At 29.4% G+C, this 24,127-nt stretch overlaps 1 protein-coding gene across 2 annotated transcripts in view; it reads left to right on the top strand.

Annotated features, from left to right (window-relative positions):
• The first annotated feature begins 12,631 nt into the window (after positions 1–12,631).
• Positions 12,632–24,127, top strand: part of LOC129960041 (chitin synthase chs-2-like) — an 81,814-nt gene continuing 70,318 nt past the window's right edge. For both annotated transcript variants that reach the window (XM_056073057.1, XM_056073054.1), the window contains exon 1: positions 12,632–12,756. The gene's annotated coding sequence lies outside the window, so the exon portion shown is untranslated. The remainder of the gene's footprint in view (positions 12,757–24,127) is intronic.

Below are 24,127 nucleotides of genomic sequence, written 5' to 3'. Positions count from 1 at the left end.
TGTATAGAAATATGTTTTCCCCCCCCCCCGATATAATAAATGAAATTTATTATGTAATATAAATTTCCTTTCTTAATATCTTGACATATTAGAGGTATTCATCACTACCTAATATATATTTCGTCCTACAAGAACATAAAATTATCCATGTTTTAACTATCAAATCTATGAAGCTTTCAAATCATTTTGTAATTAGTCATCTGGTATTTGTGCGGCAAGTTTTAAATGTAACCGAAATGAAACTAGATTTTTTTCCCCCTGTTGTTTTCACGAGTGATAAATGAAGGGTTTAAATCAAACATCCAATTTTGATTATTTTTTCTATTTCAGTAATATTTAGTTCCAAGCTATTAAAAACTTTTTTTTATTCATTTATAATTTTGTATTTACACTCTTTAATATGAATAAAGGCACATTAATGCCGAACGAATGAGTTTTATCTGATAGATCGGACATAACGTTCTTTTCTGCTATATATCTTTAAACCTGACTCTTAAACAAACCAACAAATAGATTGACACTGGTGATTGGCGGGCCAATATAAATATTATAAGAAATTCAGCGTGGCAGTCAATGTGTTAATCAGTTTAGGTTTAGATTATGTTAACTAAAAATTATGCTTAACAGAACAAAAAATAGGCATTGAGATTATAAGAAAAATTTTTAAAATGAGCAAACTTGTAAATATTAAGAAATACCGTTCATTTTATTGTTTTCATCTATTTTAAGAATACAGAGAAAGTAATCTACTAGTGGAAAAGTTCGAACTCAAGATTTTGATAATTCTCAGAGTTTTAGACCTCCCCGAGTCTGTAAAAAATTATTTTTGTTTATCTCAATTAGTACAAAATATTCTCCAATAACTCCTTGATTTTATTCGGTGCTCTGAATGTGTCACAATATCATTAAGCTATCGTAATAATACAGACTGGATGCCTTTCTCTAACAGACTGTACAATAATGTACGATATTATGCTGTTCAATATTCGACAACATTATACAATATTGGGAACATTGTGTAATATATAATATTGTACAGCTAGACATGTATGTGTCCATATACGTAGTTGTACAATATATATGTGTGCAAATACCCAAGCAGCAAGTAATACTTCATATAACCGGGAAAGCAATGTTCTATAATATTTTTAGCACATCTCTTGATTATTTTTTAACCTAATATTGTTATTTTCTTCTTTCTACTAACTTTCAGATTCGAAGCCAGAACCACTTTTCAAACAACTTCTTACCCACTACGCCAACGAGTCCTAAAAATACTAGTGCCATTTATGGCCACAGTTTGGTAGATTGGAATACAATACCATGCGCTCTTGTATCTAATTTTGGATTTTCCATTTAATTTAATAACTATTTTAATATTTCAAATTAAGAATGTAATTGAAGTCAAACAGGAAGCGATTTCACAAGTAAATAAAATTGCTATTTGAATAGATTTTGAGAGTTAAGTTCAAAGTATTAATTTTTAAGTATATGGAAATTATTATTTTTCCGAAACTTTTTACCAATTTTTAGTTTATGAAAATTAAAATTTCACTATTTAAAAAAATTACTTTGCTCAGCATAAAAATTTTGGCATGTTCTATTTATAATAAAAGTTGGATGAATAGTTTTTCAAAAATATTTTTTTTAATACGTAATTATTATTTTTATTTCAATTCTCTTAATTTCCTTTCTTTACTTTTCTTTAATTTCTAACATTAATTATTTTTATTTTAAATGAATAAATCAATCAGAAAAAAGATATATCAAAAAATGTATCTATGTTATCAGATTACTTCAGATAAAAAAAACCCGTAAATGAATAATAAACTTTATATCATTATGTTAAAAACATAATTTGTAGTAGTATCATCACAACGGTGATTATCAATACGGGAAGATCGCAAATGCCTTTCAACGAAGCAACGGTGCTTACCTAAGTCGCCTTGTTATCATTGTGAAATTTCCTCCCCAATTTGTGATTGATTCATAGAATTGAAATAGTGAGGAAAGGGATTATAAATCTACTCTGGAGTAGGACAAGATAAAACCATGTGACTTGCGGTTAGAAGTTGCTTGACCGCATACTCCATTTTCGATTATATTTTAATGGCAGATTATTTTTCGCCTTTAACTGTTAAATTTTAAAGCTTATTTAAACCGTTGTTCACTTTTGCTATGCAATTGTAAGCAAAGAAAACAGCTTCAAAAGTTAATCCTGTATCATTTCATAGTTTTGTACAATAAACATATGCTATTTACATACCTTTTAAATCAATTTAAAAATTCGTAACTTGGGTCACTCAGTGAATTTAATATTATGACTGAATAATATTTCATAGTTCTGTTTAGTTATTGTATTTAATTTAGTTAACTTAATTTTAAGCTTCATTTAAACTGATATAAATGCATTATATTTTGCTACTTGCTTTACTTTAATCTCGAATGTGTTGTACGTGCTTAGCTGCAAGCTTGACGTGATTTTTTCTCGCCTATACAAGTGAATATATATAAACATTATCGACCGATTAATAATTACGTAATTATTTAATGCAAATAAATATACTTATTATTTCCGATATGTACTGCCTTTTTTACTATAAATATTCAAATTGTATTATAGTGTGAATGATAATGTTTTAATAAATATCTATTGAGAAGGGATTGTGATTTTTATTTTAAAAAATTATTTAAATATGGTACTCAGCCAAAAGTTTATAAAACTAATAAACAAAGATATGTTTACAGTTATTAAATACTAAAATGAGATTTACATCCCTATACAAATAATAAATAATGACAAGGTAGCTTTTACCGAGTTAGATTAACAAAAGATTTGTTGCATTTCCTTAAAAAAGAAATTATTTAATGGCTCTATTCACTAAAATTACTAAAATATGAACGAACAGTCCTCAGCATAAATATTTAGAATCATGATAACTAAAGAGTCTCTCTCTCTCACCGAAAATAATTAAATAATCTGTGATTAACTCTTAATTTTCTTTAATTGGGTTACTAATGTAGTTTTTACATATATTTCTTTTTGCACAAAGAATCAACAGATGAATAATATTAGAAAAGCTTTACTGACAGCTTTAATCTTTAAAAAAATAATTGAAATAATAAATAACAAAATCGCAAAATAAGTTTATAGTACATAGTTTAAAATTCTGTAATTTTTATTAATAACATGGAGAGTATTGATATGTGCATATACTCAGTATTTTGAAAGAAAAAAAAAAGACTTCGGTGAATTTTATAATCTTTTTTGTAAAAGTTTTTTTAATCTGTTTGAGATAATGATAGAAAGTATTTGAACATGTAATATAAAATTAAAGGCCATTCTTAAGTAAATAAAAAAAAAATTAAAATGCTTACTTAACAAAGAAAATATCACTTTTAATTAATGCAAAAAAAGTAAAAAAGTAAACATGATTTGAATCAACAAATTTAGCTACTGATGTTATGAAAAAGAAACTATTATTTTCGAATCTAATGGGCTTAGTTTTCAAAGAATGATAATCTCAAAACAAGAAAAGAAAAGAAAATTTCTCCTTTTTATCTTTTCAGGGTTTCCTTTTCAGAAAATGTTATACCTACCGGGCCCAATGGCGGGAAACAAAAGATTGCACGCGAGTTTTTGAGTATGCCAAATTTGCAATATGGCGTCAAAAAAGGTATTCTTACTCTAAGATTCACCACAAGTCACGTGATTCATGTTGGGTGCCCTTATTTCGAGAAGAAATAAACGACTAGCTCCCTCCATTTATATCTGAGCTCTATCGATTGATTGACTGCCCCAGGCTTTGCTCATTACATACCGCTCTCCCAGATAGACGAACGAGGACCCATTTAGATGAAAGGAGAGAAGAGGGTCCTAGGATGCCCAGCCTGACTAAGGCAGGGGTATGAGGGGCAGTTGCGCCGGGCCCCCACATCAGAGGGGGCCCCAAATCGAATAGAAAGTTATGAGGTGAAAAATTTAAATACCTACATAAAGTTCGGTTTTTCATTGCTAAAGTAGTGACGCAGAGGCCCCAAAGAAGTTTTTGTCCCAGACCCCAATTAGGCTAAGTCGGGCCCTGCTAGGATGCATTAGCTTAAAACCACGCAGATCTGCTTTTACATTGTTCATGCTTTAGACAGCTGTTAATTATCACTACTAAGTGTATACTTTTAAATTCTTCTCATTTTTTGGAATTATGACCAGAAGAAGAAGTAGAAGTAAATCAAATTTTATTTGGAAAACTGATGAATCGGATATTTTTCCTCATGGGAAGACGAAGAAGATGTTTCAACGAATTTGGAAGACGATGAAGAAAGGGATAATGAATATTATGAGATGTTTGTTTGGACTTCTGATGTAAAAAATGAAAAAAATAAAGTAGCAGCTTTTCGTTGCTTTCGTTGGACTATACATAATTTATTACTTAGTTCGACTACACTGCATTGTCTTAATCTCCTGTTTTACGAAACTATAAAATTAAATACAAATATGCTGAATTCTGTATGAAAAAGAAATCTTGTAAAAATAAAAACTTGGAACGAATAGAATACATTAAAGAAATTTTGAGGCATATTACCTCGTACTCATCATGAGCACTGTTCACATGTCTAAACTTTCAGACTTTTAGTCCAAAAATTTGATTGCAGGCAACAAAATGGTGAGAAAAAAAATCGCTTAGAGAACAGATTTTTTTTGAAAAATAAAACATTTTCATGTTTTAAACAGAGAAAATGGAAAAAGCAAGAAAGATAAGGAGTTTTCTTTCATTCAAAAATTATAACCTTTCTTTTGGGGAATAAAGGGTAATTTTAGAAAATGTTTCCTGCCTTATAAACAGGTTTTCATTGATAAAGCCCTAATAAAATACAAAAAATTACATTACATTAGGCATTGTTCAGCGTATGCCCCTGAATCCCTAGAAGCGTGGCTGAAAAATGTGAATGATATATACCTCCAGTTTTGGCTATACACTGGATTTTGAGCTTTATTCTGTAAAGAGGCACAAAATTGTAAATCCAAAAAAAAAAAAAAAAAAAAAAAAAAGTTGAATTAAAACGCTTGAAGAAAAAGGACATGAAATTTATTTTGATAGACTCTTCATAAGAATACCTCTCATAATAAGTTTGAAAAAAAATTGCCAGTTTATGGAATTTTCAATATAAAAAGGAAATATATTCTGGAAAAAATGAGAGCTTGCCAACTAATCGAGCAAAGTAGCAATGAAGTAATGCAATGCAGCAACATTCCGAATAAGTATGAAAAATAATAGGCACATTTTTGTTTTATCAGTGAAATCACGTGACGGATAAAGGAGTATCAGAAGTGAAAAGACGCAAAGGATCAGACAAATTAAATTTTCAATTGCTTATTGTCTTTTGTAAAATATAATAAGTAAATGGGAAGCGTTGATCTGGCGGATCAAAGGCGAAAGTACTATACAGCACTAAGACAAATTACCCAAATGGTGGACACATATTTTTTTCTTTTCTTTTGGATACTGTTGTAAATAATTCTTATATTTTATTCTTGAACAACAGCTACGAAATATAATCTTTGGCGTGAATCGAGCTTTTTACTGAATCTAACGTTCGAATTTTGACAATGAATCGCTGACACTGAAAATGGAATATGTATTTTCGACACCTTTTATCGACTGATTAAATCAAAATTTTGACACAGAACAATTATTATAGTCATGAAATAACAGATTTTATTTATTTAAATCATTTCTTTTTTTCGATTTATACCATTTATATGCATGAGAAAGTTTATATGACTACCAGAGTCATTTATATGACTACCAGATGGTCAATATTTTGACAGCTTTAGTTTAAAATTTGAAAAGAATCTACGTTTTAGATGCAAAATTTGTATACCGAATTTCATTTGCCTATCTCTTTAGAGTTCGCTTTTACTCGAACAGCCAGATAGGCAGACTTCCTCTGAATAAATTTTGTTCTATCTACAAATTTGGTCTTAAATCCATCGTCCTTCTAGCTCAAAGTATTTTTGAGTTATAGTATTTACATTCAGATAAATAATTGTAAGGATTCGTCGAATTCTCGAGTTCGAATTTTTTGATATTATGACACTTTCACCATACTTCAGAAAGTAAAAGCATAATATTATTTTTCAGACAACCAGATTTAAACCACTTTTAAAAAATTACCAGATATATTATCTCATGAAAGTTACTATACCTAAGTGTGATGTCATGTAACATCGAATGTGCACCTGATTACGAAACTGTTACCGGAGTTTCAAAAATTTATTCTCTGTGTCGATGAAGTTTCATAATATCATGTGCTGGCATGGATGAATATTGCATGCGATATTGTATGAAATTCTGTAATCTTTTGACTGCTTCCATCCACGTTGTTGTTTCCATTTATATTCATTTCCTTCTCATCGTCTTTCTCCTTTCCCAGTACATATTCGATTATTTCATCCTCATCAAAAGAGGTTGAATGAATTAGAATCATCAACATCCACTCAAGATTGCACCTTCTCACCACTAACCCATAAAATTTTTTTTTCAATTTCATAGGCCTAAATTTAAGAGTTCAATTTTATATGTCAGAGGTAAACTATAGTTAAGTAGCAATCTTAGCTATTTACAGGACCACCAAAAGAAATTCCTGAGAGCAATCTATATTGCACTGCATTTTACTTTTTTTGGAGTGGTATTAGTATTATTATTAACTCACTCATCTCCTCCGCCTCACACATCTGCAAATACAGTAGAGATAATGAAAATACGATGAAAACATTTAATCAGAAAAATTGACTTAGAGATAATTTATTGTGAGGTAGAGAATTTAAAGTTATAAAAATTATTTGGATATTGTCGATTAATTGGGTACTTGTTACAACATATTTTAGTGTATTTTCATAACACGTAAATCATGCATAGCACTGAAGAAAGGTACTACTAGGTAGTACTTGTTTTCAGTGACTAACAGGTAAGCAAGTTCTGCTTCGCAAAGAAAAGAGGCAGCAATATTTCATTGATCAGCAGTTGAATTTTCGGCTTGATGCCTATCTTCAACAATTATATTTCCAACTATTAAAATAAATATGTTACTCATTTTTGCACCATTTTCAAGCAGAATGCAAATTGATAATAAAGGCAATAAAAAAATTATATCTTCAAAAAAACAATGATTATTCTTTAACGATCCCTTTTTTTTTTCCTTCTTAGTTTTATGTACCATAACTAGCACAATTCAAATGAAAGTAAAATTTTTCTGTTTTTTAAAATAAATTATGAAATCATCAGAAAATATTACCATATTATAGTTTATAAAATTGGAAAATAAATTTTTAAAATGTAGAATTCTATAATAGGACAGTTTGGATTTTGGCTTACTTGCGTATCTCATCAGCGCATTTCATCAATGTCAAGGAAGAAGAAAGGAATATACTTACTCTATTTTCACAACTTTATATACCTAGAAGAAGAATTGTATTCTATGCTTACTTATATAAAAGTTTTTGTCAGTGTGCAGGTTATTACGGTAAAGAAAATCTGAAATATTATACCGCATGAATATTAATTTTCCAAATTAATTTTCATTAACGTCTCTGAAGTGAAATGTGATTTTAACAAAATTTGAAACTCGATTGAAATGAGGTATGGAAATTTCAAAGAAGTTTGCGGTGATAACATTCTCATGCTATAAAATTTTTTTAAAACCAAAAAGGTAAAAAAAAAAAAAAAAAAAAAATCAAATTTGAGGAAGTATAAGGAAAAATAATACACCATTTGTAAAATGTATTTTTAAATATTTATAGATCATATTTTGTATGTTTTACTTTTAAAAATAAAGTAGGAATATATTCTCTTAATTTTTGAATAAAGTATTAATATTATTGTAATTAGTTATTTTTTTATATCTTTAAATGATATCAATGGAAAATCTACGCATAGAATATCAAATGTAATTAAACAGCACGGATTAATTATAGAATATGAAAATGTAACAACTCTCTACTGAGATTTCTAAAAGGTAGCATAGGAAATAATTTTTTTTCATAAAATAAACAATGGATAGTGGCTAATTCAAAACACTATCGAAAACACAATAAAATTTCATAATATATAAAAAAACTAGATTTAAAAATGAGAATACTAATAGGAAGAGACTAAACTTGAAAAAAAAAAAGCTTAGAAACAGCAATAAAGATTTATTTTTAATTTTTAAAAGCTTTTATAAATAATACACAATAAAGTAAAATAAAGTTAATAACTTTATGCGAGATAGTAATAATTTAAGATTTAAAAAACAATTATAGATTTAAGAAAATAATAATTAAAAAATGAATGCAAAAATAACTATTTTAATAAATAAATAAATGTGATAAATAAACTATATATAACACTTTAAATACATCAATTGTTAAAAAAAATTCAAAATAAAGAGTACGCAAATTACAGTACTATTGTTCAAAGCTTTTACAAAGAAAGAATTTTTATTATTTTATTTTATTGCATACCTTATCCGTATGATAAAGCAGACACAATGACCACAAGGTACGGGTGTATTTAACAAAATAAATAAATAAAATAAAATAAATTTTTTGCCATTTTTAGTTTTGCTTTCGAATTATCCAAACTGAATGCAGTTATAAATTGGAATATCTTAACACTGTGGTACGCAAAGGAACAAAGAAAAAAAAATTCGAATTACAAACGAATTCAAAATAAAATTGATTGAATCAGTCAAACTCCATTATATCTGTCATATTTGAAATTGAAAACAATTTTAATGCTTAGGCATGATTTAAAACTTTAAAGAAATCAAGGAAGCCGCTAGCTCAAGGTTATTCCATGGGAAAGATGCTTATGGATGTGAATCTTTTCCCATAAAAAAAAGTATTTCGAGACTTCAACAAAAGACAGGAAATACCTTTCCAAAAGATTTGTTTTGAAGAGGGTTTCGAAAAATTTTAAAAATAATATTTTGAATATAACTTAAAATCGTATTAGGAGTGACAATATTGTTTTGTGGGTACATTTCTTTCATACTGTCAGGAGCATCTTTTTTTCGCTTGTTTTACCTTTCTCACTGTTTGACAAAATAGGAAACTCACGTTAGTCTGTAGTTGTCAATTTCAAGTTATTGTTAACGTCAATCACAAACTTAAAAAAAATAAATAAAAAAAAAATGTTATAATATTTTTTTTTTTTTTTTGAAAAGCAAACCAACAAATTTATAAATACAAGAATCTACATTTCTTTAAGTTATAAATGTATGTGTAGCAAACAGAGACTGTGAATAAAAATTGTTCAAAAATATTTTTGTATTGTTTTCTTCCTGCCATTTTTGTGGATAAGTAGAGAATTCGCTTCCTTGCGTTTACCGCGCCAACCAATTTCGAAGATAATAGGGAATTAGCTGTCAAGTTAGTAATTTCCCTTTTTATAATTAACTAAAAAGAATTTTCTTCTCGAATGTAAAAGAAAAAAAGAATCAATTATGGTAGAAAATTTTCGACGTATGAATCCAAGAAACGAAATAAAGATAAAATGATGAAACCATCGCTATAAGGGCTTACTTGCCTATTAATCAATTTGTCTCAAATTACTGTTAAGCAAACTCGCTATAAATTTTTATGAAGATAAAATCATATTTTTTTCGATGCAAAATTAAAATTGGAGTATTGTTTCGCAAACATTTTTAAAAGGAAATTAAAATCAAGAAGAGCCGTAACAGCAAAAGTAGCCATTTTAATTTCTCTCTGTTATGATAAATTGATCCACAATATTGTGCTACGTTGAATAAGAAGACTTACATTTACATTACATAAGACTTACATTTTGATATACGCTGTGGTAAAAATTCACACATATACAAAATGAAATATGTATATTAGGCTATTCAAAAAGGGATATTGCAATAAATGTCTTGTTATTATCATTAAATAGCGTTCAATATTAAAAAGTTTGAATTTTCAAAATATTTCAGTCTATTAATTTTTTTTATAAAATTGTAAATATAGCAACGAATTAAAATGATTCTATAACCTTATTAAAAACATAGCTATACAATTATATCTTGCGATTGAAGTAAGTAGAATAATTATCACGATTATCTGCAGTTATTTATCTCAAAATGTCGAAGCAAAGGCCTTTATCTATACTTATATAAAGCTCAATGTGTGTGTGTGCGTGTGTGTGTGTGTTGGCGTTCTACAGGCCAAACCGTTAACCCTACTGTTACCAAATATGGTACATGTATACCTTGGAGGTCGGGAATGTGTACCTGGGGTACCTTTTTTGAATTTTTAATTAGAATTTTAATTATTAATTATAAATAACTATCCTGCCAAAAAAATCTTTTCATCTTCTCCACCGCCAAATGAGTAAGGCTTCAGTTTTTTCCCACGATAATGAGGCTAGGCTTAAAATTTTTCGGCCAATTATTTCAAACAATTCTTTTTATTTTCTTAATGTTTGATACATTTAAAATTAAACATTGTTAATTATTCGACCTTTCAGAATCATTCTGAAGTACTTTTGAATAAAAATAAAACAGAATAAAGGAAATTAAAAATTTCTAATCTGCGTAGCGTTACCCCAACTGGCGTTGAAAATTCAAGCATGTGCATTGTGTTTTGATTGTTGACAACTATTATCAACGGATGTGGACTTGATTTAAGTTATTTTTAGGTTATTTGCATGCTTTTGTAATTAAATTGCATTTATGTTAGTTATATATTTTTGTGTATGCTTATAGTTTTAAATACATCGTTTTTAAAGTAGTTTTTTTTAACCTGTTTTCGACCGATTATTTTAAACGATTCTGTTTATTTTCTTACTGTTTGATGCATATAAAACTAAACATCGCTAATTAATCGATCTGCTCATGATGAATCTGAGAAAATTTTGTTGACAAATTCTTGAGACATTACATAAATTAAGAAAGACATTCTTTAGTGCCCATAAGGTTTAAACGCTCAGCGACTCTGTTTTCAGTAACCATATTATAAAAAAAAATGCTTTGTTTCAGTAAAACATATTATTGCATTAATTGCAGATTAATCCTTTCCACTTTAATTTAAAGCATAAATTCTATGGGAGCTAATAGAAAATTAGAGAGATGCATATTTCGTTATGACTGAAGGTCTTTATAATATTATGAGTGAGTTATATGACTATGAAAATTTGTTTAAAAATATTTCGATGTAGAAGCTATTAAAATAGGAATTGCATAAAATATTTAATTATTAAAATTTTAACGAACATTAAGATTGGCAAACCGGCTGGTCACGAAAGGCGGGTAGTAACAAATATAAAAGTGTTTTAACATCAAAATAAATAAATAAATTCTTTTTTTTTATAAAAAGGAAATCAATAATTTTTCAGGGCTGAAATCTGCTTTTTATCAAGCCATGATAGTATGAGTAGGCTCCCTATTGTAAATAAAAAATAATAATTTCAAAAGAATTTTTGTGATGATTTGGGGTTTTTTTTTTTTTTTCTATTATTATGCGGGCTATCCACGAAATTCGAGTATGTGTGGTTGTCATGCCATTCATTTCCAGGGCTAATCAGAAATTTACTGCAATTTATTATGCGTTCATAAAGCTGGCGTCCTGGTCTAGGGGTAGTGCATCTTCCCGAGATCTAGGCGCCTCGGGTTCGTATCCTGGTATGGGCATGGTTGTTCTCTACCTTGTGTTCTGTTTGTGAAACAGCTCCCCTGTGAAAAGGGGTTGTGCCAGCGAATGTGTGTATCATCTTCATGTGAGCAAGAAGTCAGTTTTTTGCCTTCGAGTGCTCAGGGACCTTGGCCCTCAGAAGCTACTGTACACTCGGCTTAAATCGGGTAAAGTGCCATATGTAGGCACTTTACAAGCATATGTAGCAACAACAACATATTTTGATAATATAGCTTTCCCATTAGTAAATCATTTTGAGACGGTCCTTTTAATGACTTTATAAAGGTGTTCCAACATATATATTAAAGAGTATGATCGAAGAAGGTAGTATGAAAATTTCTAACTCGATTCTGCTCTCTCCTTAAGGCAACCCCCAATTTAAGGATTCTTCTTGGACTATGCCAAAAGATTCACGGGAGACATTTCCGAACTTTTACAACATAAATTTTGACATTTTATACCTTTTTGTCTTCACGCCTTTTATTAATTTCAAAAATGGAAACGGAAGATGGTCCAATTCAATCTCCATAATCAAGTCAAAAAACAATTCGGTTTTGACCAAAGATGTGAAAATATATAACTTTTTCAGTCAGTGTCTTGAAAATCAGTTTAAAGCTTTAGTTCTGCACCTGCACTGAAAAAATATTATTTCACTAGATGACAGAAAAAAAACTCAACAAAAAAATTTGCACATTTTGAGGTCATTCTTTAAAACAAGAATTAAGCGGCGCTATGTTTGATGTGATTGTTTCGAAACCCGATTGAAGAGTAAATTCTGTAGTATAACCGTTTTGAGAAGTTCCCATTCAGAAAGTTGAATGTGACGCGAAATTCTGACGTCACAGCTGAGTGCACCCACCGTAAGATGTTTCTGTGCCTAAGGCCTGTCAAGGTAAGAAACTGGGCCGCCAACCATTCGGGTAATCGGTGAAGAAAAACAGAACTGTCAAAACACGAGAGCCCGCGCTGGGCAACACAAGGGCTTTTCTTGCTCCCGCAATTGGTGTTTTATTCATTTGTGCCGAGTGGTGCTTAATTGTGGATTTCAGGATATGCCTATTTTGGATAACTAAAGAATTTCTGACGTGAGTAAATTTTCATCTTGAAACTTGGTTCATACTGTTGATGGTGCATAGTTATTCGAAAGTTGCTGATTGTAAAATGTTGACTATCTCACGTGATTTTCAGAGTTTGTTTTTCAGAATTCGTGTTATGAAAATACATTAGAAATTACTGTAATTTTAAGAATGTCTTACTGCTGTAGAATATGTTGAATGCTTTTTTAAAAAATCAAGACAGAAATAAAATATCGCACAGAAAATTCTAGAACTTCGTATAATGTAAATATTGAAATCGCGTATACAAAGATACATTTGTGGATAATCTCAAAAAGCCTGATGCAATTTTACTACTGTTATTTCTATTTTTAACAAACAGTAAAAGACAACTTTTCGTTTTCCTCCGTTCCTAAAGAACGATCTAGTGCATAAGAATCCAAAACAACTATTTGATATCCTTTTTCTTCCAGATAAAGAAATAAACTCCCCCCTTTAAATAACTAATATTTTCAGCATTATTTTCTCGCTTGGGTTTCGTCGTCAGTTTTCTTCTGTAACCAGAAATAATTGCACTTGTACCCAGAGGTCATTTGATTTGTATTTAAGCGAAAAATATTTTGACAATATTTTTTTAGTGAATATTATATGATAACATAAGGTACTCAGTCGATTTCATTACTTTTATACGATCATTTCTAATGGAGTGTATCTTCTACCTAGTTAATCAATTAAAAGTTCATATGTAGCAATAATTATATTGTCGTCAATAAAGATTAAAACAAAGAATTAAACATAACTTTCTGACTTTATTTGATGGGATTAACTTTTTAATAATTTATACTCCTTTGAATGTAATAAAGTAAGAAAAAGAACTCTTGAAGAAAAATAACCCAAACAGTAAACTATAAGGACAAATTTAAGAACTTAATTAATAAATTTTTTTTTAATTTGAAATGTTGACGTCTTTTTAAAGATTATAATGAAAAATAAATCCCAAACAATTATCGTTCATTTTTAAAAGGAATATTTTTAAATCTCGTTAGCAGTAGAAGTAACATCAAAATGAATTGTTTTGTCGTTTGTTTCGAATTAAATAAAATCATTTAATTGGCTGCATAAGAGGTCTCACTGCGTTTTACTCTTTTGCCTCGGCTATTGTATTTTAATATTATAGTTATTACATGATTTCAATATAAAAGCAATAGCACAAATTTCGTTTTAGAAGCTCTATTGATTGAAGCTAATGATAATATATTGTAATAATACTCGCACTAAAAAATACGCTGGAACAGAAATATGGCTTTACTTCCTCTCTAATAACATAAATTACTTTTCACGCGTTCAGTGTTTGAAGTAGTTCGCTCGTGATTCATTCATTGCTAATGAGATCGGCATAATGTTAAAAGAAAATAATCTTTACAATCAGAAATTCAATTCTCATGGAAATAAGCTCATTAGTTATTAAAAAAGGAAACAAATGTTCTTGGCTAGAAGTTCAAATTAGTTGCGTGCGAAATTATTTTAATTTTTACTACGCTCAAGGCCAAATCTGTTGTAAATCCGTCTTTTCTTACTTATCATTCAAGCAACTAGTTTGAAATGAATGGCAATTTCAGTTATCTGTTTAATGACAATAAACGCTTTTTTCTGAAAAAAATTTAAGATTTTCCAAAGTAAAATTGTTATAATCAGTTGTTATAATCAATTCTTCTTTTACCATCATACCAAACCTTATGAATTTGCTACTTCTTTTTGTACAGTTTATTCAAACAAAATATTCTTCTTTTACTCCAAACGCAGATTTTGTTATGCAAATAGCTTCAGAGAAACACAATCGTGAACATAACACAGTCATTTTATTGTCTGCTTTTTCATATTAAGGCTTTGTTTTTTCTCCCCACTTTTATTTTGATTTTAAAATTGTTATGCTATACAACAATAGCAACTACAATAAAAAAGAACTAAGAGTAGACATATTTTTCTCGAAGTTACAAAGCCTATAGGAAGTTGATTATATTGGAATACCATAACTGTTTTAAATGAAATTCGAATACGCCGGGGGGTATAATATACGGTGTTAATACCTGCATATAAAAGATATTTTTATCATATCAATGATTGAGGAAACGAAAAAAAAATATATATGTTAGACTTTAGAATGTGAAGAAAATGCACATTTTTTTTTAAAGTTTTGTAAGTCAAAGTTACATTAATGAAAAATAAAATAAAATAATTTACACTTATAATTAATAACCAATACTTATAATCTTTCTGTTTCTAAAACTGAACAGATGAACAGAGGTATCATCAAAGGCATAAACAATTACTTGTCTTTCACTAATAGAACGGCGTCAAATTTTGCCTATTATAATGCAACCCGGAAAATTTGAGGCTCCGGATACTAGCGTGGATATGAGCTGAAATTAGGACTTTTTGGCCGAAATCTGCACGTATGATAACCATGTGATTAGAAAATGATAATATTCTGAATTCGTGTTCTATAATTCAATGAAGATTTCATTGGAGAATTTATTTTCCTTTCCTTGAGTTTCTTCTAAATAGCATACAAATTTTATAGTCATTTTTTTTTAAATTATTGCTTTTTCTTCTCGCAGAAATTATTCGCAAAAGAAAAGCTTTCAGCATGTTTTTGTCATTATCTCATTTTGTATCTGTAACATGCACGATCTTTCTATCAAGTAATAAAAAAATCGACGGTTTTTCGTGAAAAAGTCACTATTAAATTTTTTAATTGTACAAAGGATAGAGAAATGCTTTAAATTTTATCAAGGTAAGTTTTCACTCGAATCTGAGACCTTTAATAGCTGTTCAAAGAAACAGCAGCTGCTCCTTGATGCCAGTCTAAACGTAAGCCAGGCCTACGCAGTACGATAACCCTGTTCTCTCTCACACAGCAAACTTAATGACTTTGAGAGAAGAAAACAAAGATAAAACACCTGCCAGATTCATTTTTAACGAACCGAAAGGAATGGATATTAATATTTACTTCTAAGAAAGAAATTTTTAAAGATTCACAAGCGAAAAAAAGTTTATGATACACTGTGCTGGTTTACAGCTCATTAAAAAAAATCTACATTCTCTCGCTGCATGGAGACGAATAATACAATAAATATAGAAAAAAAGTGCAACATCTGTTTCACTTTATTTTTTATAATATTATTCAGTATGATTCAATAAAATGAATCCAGAATTTCACCACGTTTATTTTTAAGGACATGACCGTAGTTTAAATTTTTTTTAAATAAACTTCATTTGGTCAAAATACACCAGGCAAGAGTATTCCTTAGTGGGATTCGTAAGATATTTTACTTCTCAATAAATTAATGCCAAGCAGCTGACTCGAACAAGCACAACGAATGCATCAGGAGGAAAAGGGGCGAGATTAATTTTTGAAAGCTTTGCTTTTGTAATCTATTAATAATGTCTATAAGCCTTTGTCGAAATTGCATGCATACAGTTCAAAATGCTTCTAAATTTCTGGCTGAATAAATGTTTGTGATATTAACATTAAATGTTGCATTTAACATGTATGGAGATTTAATTTAAACAGCTCACATATGTGCACTATATTCTATATTTCAGATTTGTCATTTTTTAAATATTATTTGGAATTTGGGAAAATCCAAGCAATATAAAAATTTTGGTTTTTCAAAGTTGTTTATCAGTTGTTTAGAGCTATTTTTTTTTAATAAAACGTTAATAATAAACAATATCAAAGTTCATTTCCTATGCTTGAAGATATTAAGATACAAATTTCTTTTCTCTAAACAAATCTTATAATGATTATTTAATTAATTCTTGCATTGTCTGGATGAAAAAAACTAGTCAAAATTGGATAACAATTAAAATCAAAACAAAGTAGAAAAATTCTCTACTAAGCTGCATGAAGACTAATAGCTTGATTCCTCATACAAAAGTCAAATTAAAATCCAATTCAACACCAAAATTATTCCATTAGTGAATAATGTTGTTAAAAAAGAAAATAAAAGGGGAAAAAACCCGAAAGAAGTATCAAAAAGTCCGTTGCACCGTCTATGAGTCCCAAGGCAATATTGAGTCTGTACTTATATATACATCCATCTAATATAAATAAAATTTATTGTTGTTATTAGTATACAGGTTCTTTCTAAACTGCAGAACATATTTCAGCCAAATTTGGAAAAGTTATTAAAGTAGGTGTCAAACATGTCAGCCGCAAGCCCTGCAGGAGTGATGAGATACTTGAAACGACATAAAAGATTGAAACTTCAAAAAATTAGGGAATATTCTGGAATTTACCAACACTACTACATTTTGGAAATTTGCAGATTTTCCTAAAAGCTTCTAGAATACTTTGGTGTGCCTAGATTATTTTGAAAGATGCTAGAACATTTTTAGCGCTTTTTAGTAGGAATTTCCAGACTTCTAGAGTTTTACGAAATGTTTGTAGAATGTTCCAGATTCCTGTTAAAAAGAAGACATTGGGAGTACTTTAACAGGAGGTGTGAAATGTCAATTGTTTAATTTGAAATTAAAAATGCAATAAGTAGATCAAAATGAAAAATATAAAGCTTGGTTTCTTTTTAAAATTCTGGAAAATGGCGGAAGCATTCTAAATTATTCTAAAACTGCAACATTTTGGAAATTAGAAATTTTTTTAAAAAACTTCTGGAATATTTTAGTTGATTTTAAATTGTTCGAGAAGATGCTAAAACATTTTTAACTGAAATTTCTTGGATTAATCTGGTGTTTTCAAAATGTTTGTAAAACTTTCTGTATCATTTCTATAACAGATAAGACTGCAAAAGTTCTTTAACAGTATAAAAAGAAGAGAAAAATGCTATTTGTTGTAATTTAATCTTGAAAGATCATAAGATCGAAATTCGAGGTATAGAACTCGGTTTCTTATAAATGAGTGAATATAGATAATTGCGCTTAATTTTTAAAGAAATATTGATTCCAAACAAAGCCAAGAATACTATATAAGCAAGTGCCGCATACTAAATCCGGAACAATCTTTGGAAAGTGCCAGTAACTGATGTTTACATTGTTGAATTTCTTATCCTCAGCCCGTTCGTACTTTGCATGAAAAACCCAACAGCGAAATGAAATTTTTGCAGTACCTTATTCAAGAAATTGAACAGCTATGTCATATTTCACATCAAATGTGTCATTTGATAAAAAGCAATAAAAAAATTCAATCCCACTTCCAGGAAAGATACAGCTGCTTTTGGACGGATAAGGAAAAACAGAAAACAATCTTTCGCTAAATTACATAAATTATCCCTCATTTTGACACTGCTGAGAGTATGTAGATGTTAAAGTGTATTGAAAATTGGAAAAGTAGTTTGGATTAGCAGAACATCGGGAATCAATAATTGCTACTATGGTACTAAGGCATGATGATAATTTTGTTTATAGAAATAAAATAAAAATACACTGTCTAAGAAAAAGTGAGGAAATATTTTTAATTGTGTACTTTTTTTAATATTCTATTCAGATGCTCAGTTCAGAGAGATATGGCAAATTCGTTTTCAATAATTAATTTGGAGAATCAGAAAGACTGCAGGAAAATTATCAATTTTCATGCATCACTTTTAATATTCATTCACAAGATTTTCTTTCTCAAAAAATTATAATTTTTCGCTTTAAAATAATTTTATTCGAAATATTCTTAAGATAAAGTTCCTTACGTTTTAATAATTATCAATTGATGTGAATATTATGGACAAACATAAATACTGTCCCCTTAATCAGAAGAATTCTTTTACAATTTTCATTTTTGAAATTCTTCAGAAATATAGCTTTAAAATATTAAAACCTTATCCTGTATCTAATACGTTCTATATCTTATATCTTTCGTTCATATAAAATATCTTTTATGTGATTTCATTCGCAAACAAGCGAGGAATATCACGTGTATTTCTATCTTTATCGTAGATATATTACTGCTCTTAGGAAACGGAAACAACAAAAACAAGTAAAAACCTCCCCAGAAACATCTATTTAAAAATGAATATCCTATAGCACATAGATATTGTACAAATTAGTATCTAATCTGTATAATGCATTTATAAATTAGATACTGTATTCTAGAATATCTGTTTTATAATTCTCCACATTTTAATAATGAATGGAGGCCTACAATTATTATTATTCGTGACATAATTATATTTATTATTATTCTTGAAATTTATTTCCACAATTAAAAAGTAGAAAATAATTATTATCGTTATTACGTTTATATACATATTTTCTCTGCAATATAATTTATGATGTAATTTCATGATATATGGAGATGATATCTAAATTTGGAGAAATATTGAAAATATCAGATAAGGAGAAATATTGAGAAGCATGATATATAAAATATGTGTATTCTTATAATAATAATTATCTTTTAAATTGTCAGTTTAAAACTCATACAAGTTAACAGAAATACATATAAGATGTAACAAGAATGTATTAAATTGTCAATTATAGTAAATATTTGTTAATATTAAGATTGAAATAAAATCCCCGTGGCATGCCCGTAGAATCGTTCATTTACCGAATGATAAAAGGAGCGGGTGGGGATATGAGATAGAGTTCTGTTCTGTACATTATAATATGGTATCGTACAATATCTTCAAACAAAATGTATAACATCGAATGATGTTGTACAATATCATGAAACATCGTATCCAATCAAGAAGTTATAAACAGGTATTGAAAGCTATGAATAAATAATATATTTTAAATCATAATATATACCCTCGTCAAATTAAGCAATCATTTCAATCAAAAGTAACTACACAATAATTTAAAACAGTCTAAAGAAAATTAAAATAATATCGTTTCTGGTATTGTTGTCTCAAAACTGCAACCAACTGGAATCAAAGTTTATCTTCACTTCTTACAGGCATAATAAGGCCAAGATTACCAGCAATTTCGATAAGAGAACCAACGTGGGAAGTCGATACAGATCGAGATAACTAGAGCAGATCAATTAAAAAGAGCAACTCAGAAGAGACAAATGAGTTTTCCTTAGCGTAGCCTAATTTTCCTATATTGCTTGCTGAAATAAAGGGAAATCGAAGGGCAAATAATTGGGTTGATGAAAAGCGAAGAGCGTGCTTGCAGCCTTTCAAGAGCCACACATAGTGAAAGCCAGAGATTCGCTTGGAAAAATCTTTTGAAGGCAGGAAGTATGTTGTTTCAGAATATTCCATCTGTTGTTGTTTCTTATGGCACTTGCCATGAACAAGCCCGCTGTTACGAAGACAGCGATTAAAGCCGATAGGGTGCGTCTCTTGTTTTAGTGGCGCCAACTATGGCCAAGAATATTCCTTCTAAACCATGCATATCAATCTAGCGGATCTCAAAGAATGTTTTTGTAGCCTATCCACTTAATAATATGCAAACAAGAATTTTATAATAAAAATAGAGTGGGAGAATTCTGCTGATCATTTTCTCGTATATTTTCACCATATGTGTTAAACGTCGTTATCTAATAGAAAGAATCGACGATGCCATTTGAAAGTCTGTTTGACTTCTTGAGTCCAAAATTTGACGCTGATCTATAAGTTTGGTATAATGACCATGTACAAAAATGTATATATCTTCTCGCGGTTTTATGTTGATGAACACACGAGGCCAGACAGATAGACTTTCTGTTGATTGATTTCGACCAAAATGTTATAGAAATCTACAGTTTTGGTATAAAGATCACATTCCAAGTTTCACAATCTATTTTTCCCCTTTCTTTTTCTTGCATTTACGAGTTATCCTGTTCACAATCAGGCATGATTCAGAAAAGGGGTTTTTTGGAAGGGAGGTTTAAAACATTCAGATTGAAAACAATCTTGACGCTCAATGTTTTGACGATTGCATTATTTTCCCTTTCTATGCTTAGCATACTATAAAAAGGCATTTTAATTTATGCTTTTCTGATAATTAATATTATTTGGAAATGAATGGTACCATTAATATGGCCAAAATCAGCTTGAATGCAATTCATATGCAGACAAAACCCTCTTATTTTTTTAGTTGCGTGGATTCTCTGCATTTCCTAATTATATGAAAGAAAAATGGACCATTTCTTATTTTGAAGTTCTATTAAGAGGAGACAAAACCTTTGTTTTCTCATATGGAAAAAGAATGTTACACGCCTCCCCACCCCCTCAATTTTAATCGTATCTAGTATCAAGAAAATGCTATGTGATCAACTTTCCAGTTCTAATACTACACTACAACGTACGAGTTTAGTATTGATTACAAGCAGTCGAAACTTCTATTTGCGGAAAAAAGATGTCAAATTTCGAACAGCATTCAAGTGTTTAAATTTGCGACTTGCTAAAAAAAATTTTTTCCGAGAGTTTTCAAAGGATTAATTCACCTTACGGTAAAACAGTAAGAAATCAAACCAGAGTTTAAGAGTGGCATCTACGATTCAAAAGTTATTCATCATTTAGCTATCTAAGGGTTCTAGGATAATGAAAGATCACGGTGGACGTCAGTATCCACAGTTGATGACCAAATTACCGTTCAAAGAAAACTGTTAAAAATTTCGTTTAGAAACTGTTACTGAGGTTACAGAACTCTTTACGTTAAACATTTGCATGATTTGGTAAGAAACGAGTGACCAAATATTTTGAAGGACAAGTTGCGAATGCTTCATCACAATAATGCACAGGCTCACAGGTCCCTTCTGATGTCAAATTACCCTTCAAAACATTATATTCCGGTACTTCCACAACTGGTTTATTCCCTTGATCACCCGCCATGTGTTTCTTTCCTTTTCCTCGGGGATGAATTTCCCTAAGGGACAAGTTCCAATGAAGTGCAGCTAACAGCTGCAAAAATCCTGAAGGAAACGGCAAAAAGAAGCTTGAAATTGGCATATTCGTCTCTTTATGAACAATGGTAAAAATTTGTAATTCCTCAGAGTAAATTCTTCGAAGGAAATATTAAATAAACATTTTCTACCTAGTTATTTTCTGTAAAAAATAATAATTAAAATAAATTATAATGTAATAAATATATAATGTAATAAAATAAATTCTGGAAATTCTTTAACATAGTAGTATTCATTAGCATCCATAACAGCATTAACTAAGAGTGAATACGGAAAAGTATGAGAGTAGACATTGTTGAAAAGAACTGCAGTCGTTCCAAAACACATTAAAATTGTTTTATTGTAATTCCCAAGTGACGATCTTGTCGGTAAGCTTAATATTCTTTTTGCTGAAGTTTTAAATTATTCCATTGTATGACTTTTTTGGAACATGGAATGATCATCAGAGGACGTCTTAACGTAGAAAGATCACATGAAATTAGAGGCTGAACTTTTAATAACTGCGAAAGTTGGACAAGATAAGAAAATGGAAATTATTTTTGTTTTAGTTTGAGAAGAGTGGATAGAAAGAATTTTTTACATACCTATAAATAAAACCATATATGTACATATTTTCGAAAAGCCTGCTTGAAAATGTTTCGTTTACTTCTTCATTTTTTTGCAGTTTTACGAATGATCATGAGCCACAAAGAAAGGCCGTTTTTCATTAGATGATTAGTGTATTAAAAGTTTGAGATATACAGAATTCTTCACCTGAAATTTGATCGAATGCTGCACTTTCACCTGGCATTTAAAGCTTTATGCATTTATTTAAACTTAGAATTGCGATTAGAAACTAAAACAAAATTTTGAGAAGTGCTGCATGAAATATGAAATGGAAAGCGTAACTAATAATTATTCAGATCATTCGAAGTGATATCGAAGATTTCACGTTCACTTTTATCCTTTATTAAGAAAATGAATATAATCATTTGTTAAAAGAATGGAGATGCAAAGGCACGCATTCGTCAAAAATAATTTATAAACGATGATAAATGAGAAACCACGCGATCTTCGTTGTTTAAAAAAGAAGAGCACTGTATAATATCGAGCATTGTATCTGAACGAATTCATTCTCTTCTATTGTTTAGCATTTATATTTAAAAAGTTACTGAATCTAATTTCTTTTGCACGATTTTCTACATCAACCCGTGGGAGTGGTCTCTCCGAATGTTTCTCGCCTCTAGTCAATAAAGGTATTTCTCCCACCAATAAAATTGGATGGCCTTGTATGATATTGGCGTACCTTAGTTACAAAAGATCGACCAATGGCGTAAATCTAACATTTTTACTGAATCCATAGTGAGAACATGTATTGTGGACGCCTTTTCCCCCGACCGATTGCAACCAAAATTTGACACGCAAGGTCACATATCCAGCTTCATTGATTTAAGTTCATTGAGTTATTGCATTTACATGCATGAGAAAGTATAGACCGATAGACGATCAATCCTTCGACAAAATATTGATTCAAAGTTGAATAAGAATAGACATTTTAAATGTTGAACCTGTATACTAAATTTTGTTTATCTAGTTTCTTGCGTTTGAAATTATCAAATTCATTTATATTTGAATAGCAGCAGAAAGATTTCCTTTGAAGGATTTCATCTAAAATTTGAAGGAAATCTAAAAATAAAGATCATAAACTAAATTTCATTCATCTAGCTCAAAATTCAAGGTTTTTCGCATTAAAGTTACACAATCATTCAGATTACAGTAGAAGTGCATATGCGCTGGCAGTCAAGAAAATTATTTAAGTTTAATCGCAATACTTTCCCTAAATTCTGTATACGAGAAAATAAAAATATTTGTAAAATGTTTAATGCATAATTAAACATTGCAAAAAAAAATGATACTATTCAAGACCAGTATTCATACATTATCAGGTAGCCAAAAACAACTTGATAAAGCACAAATCTGTTAAAACAGGATTCTGCGACTTTAGTCTCCTGAAACGAAAATACTAAAATGAATAAAATGTACAATTCAGACTTGAATTAAATAAATCGATTCATTGAATCATAACTCAAAAATATATCAAGATACTTCGAGATATACATCAGCACTTTTTTTTGTTAGCTAAAAATCAGTGGAACTTAAATGACCTTTAGAGAAATTAAGAAATTAATTTTATTGCACAATATATTTTAGGACAATTTGTCTTAATATAATAATTTCTCAATTAGTATTCAACATCAAGGAAACGAATGGAAAGTAAAAATTATTTAAAATCTAAATAGTAAAAGCTGTAAACATTTTTAAGAATCGAAGGAAAATAGGGTTCTCAGATTTTAATTCTTTTGAAACAAAATTATTGCTAAAAATAAACAGCCCAGTTCAGTTCAAAAACAATTTGGACAATGTATCAAAAAGTAGCAATTTTTTAATCAATAAATTTCATAAAGGAAAGAAATTCCAACATAAAAATTGGCAGAGATATAAGTGAATCACGTAAAAATTGTAGAATGGAACAAAATTATTCCGTGACTTGTGTCTGTTTTAGAACGAAAATGGTATGGAAAT

Source organism: Argiope bruennichi, chromosome X2, assembly GCF_947563725.1.
Source record: "Argiope bruennichi chromosome X2, qqArgBrue1.1, whole genome shotgun sequence".
Classification (NCBI taxonomy): domain Eukaryota; kingdom Metazoa; phylum Arthropoda; class Arachnida; order Araneae; family Araneidae; genus Argiope; species Argiope bruennichi.
The sequence above is the reverse complement of the archived record's forward strand: the minus strand, read 5'-3'. Positions and strand labels throughout refer to the sequence as shown.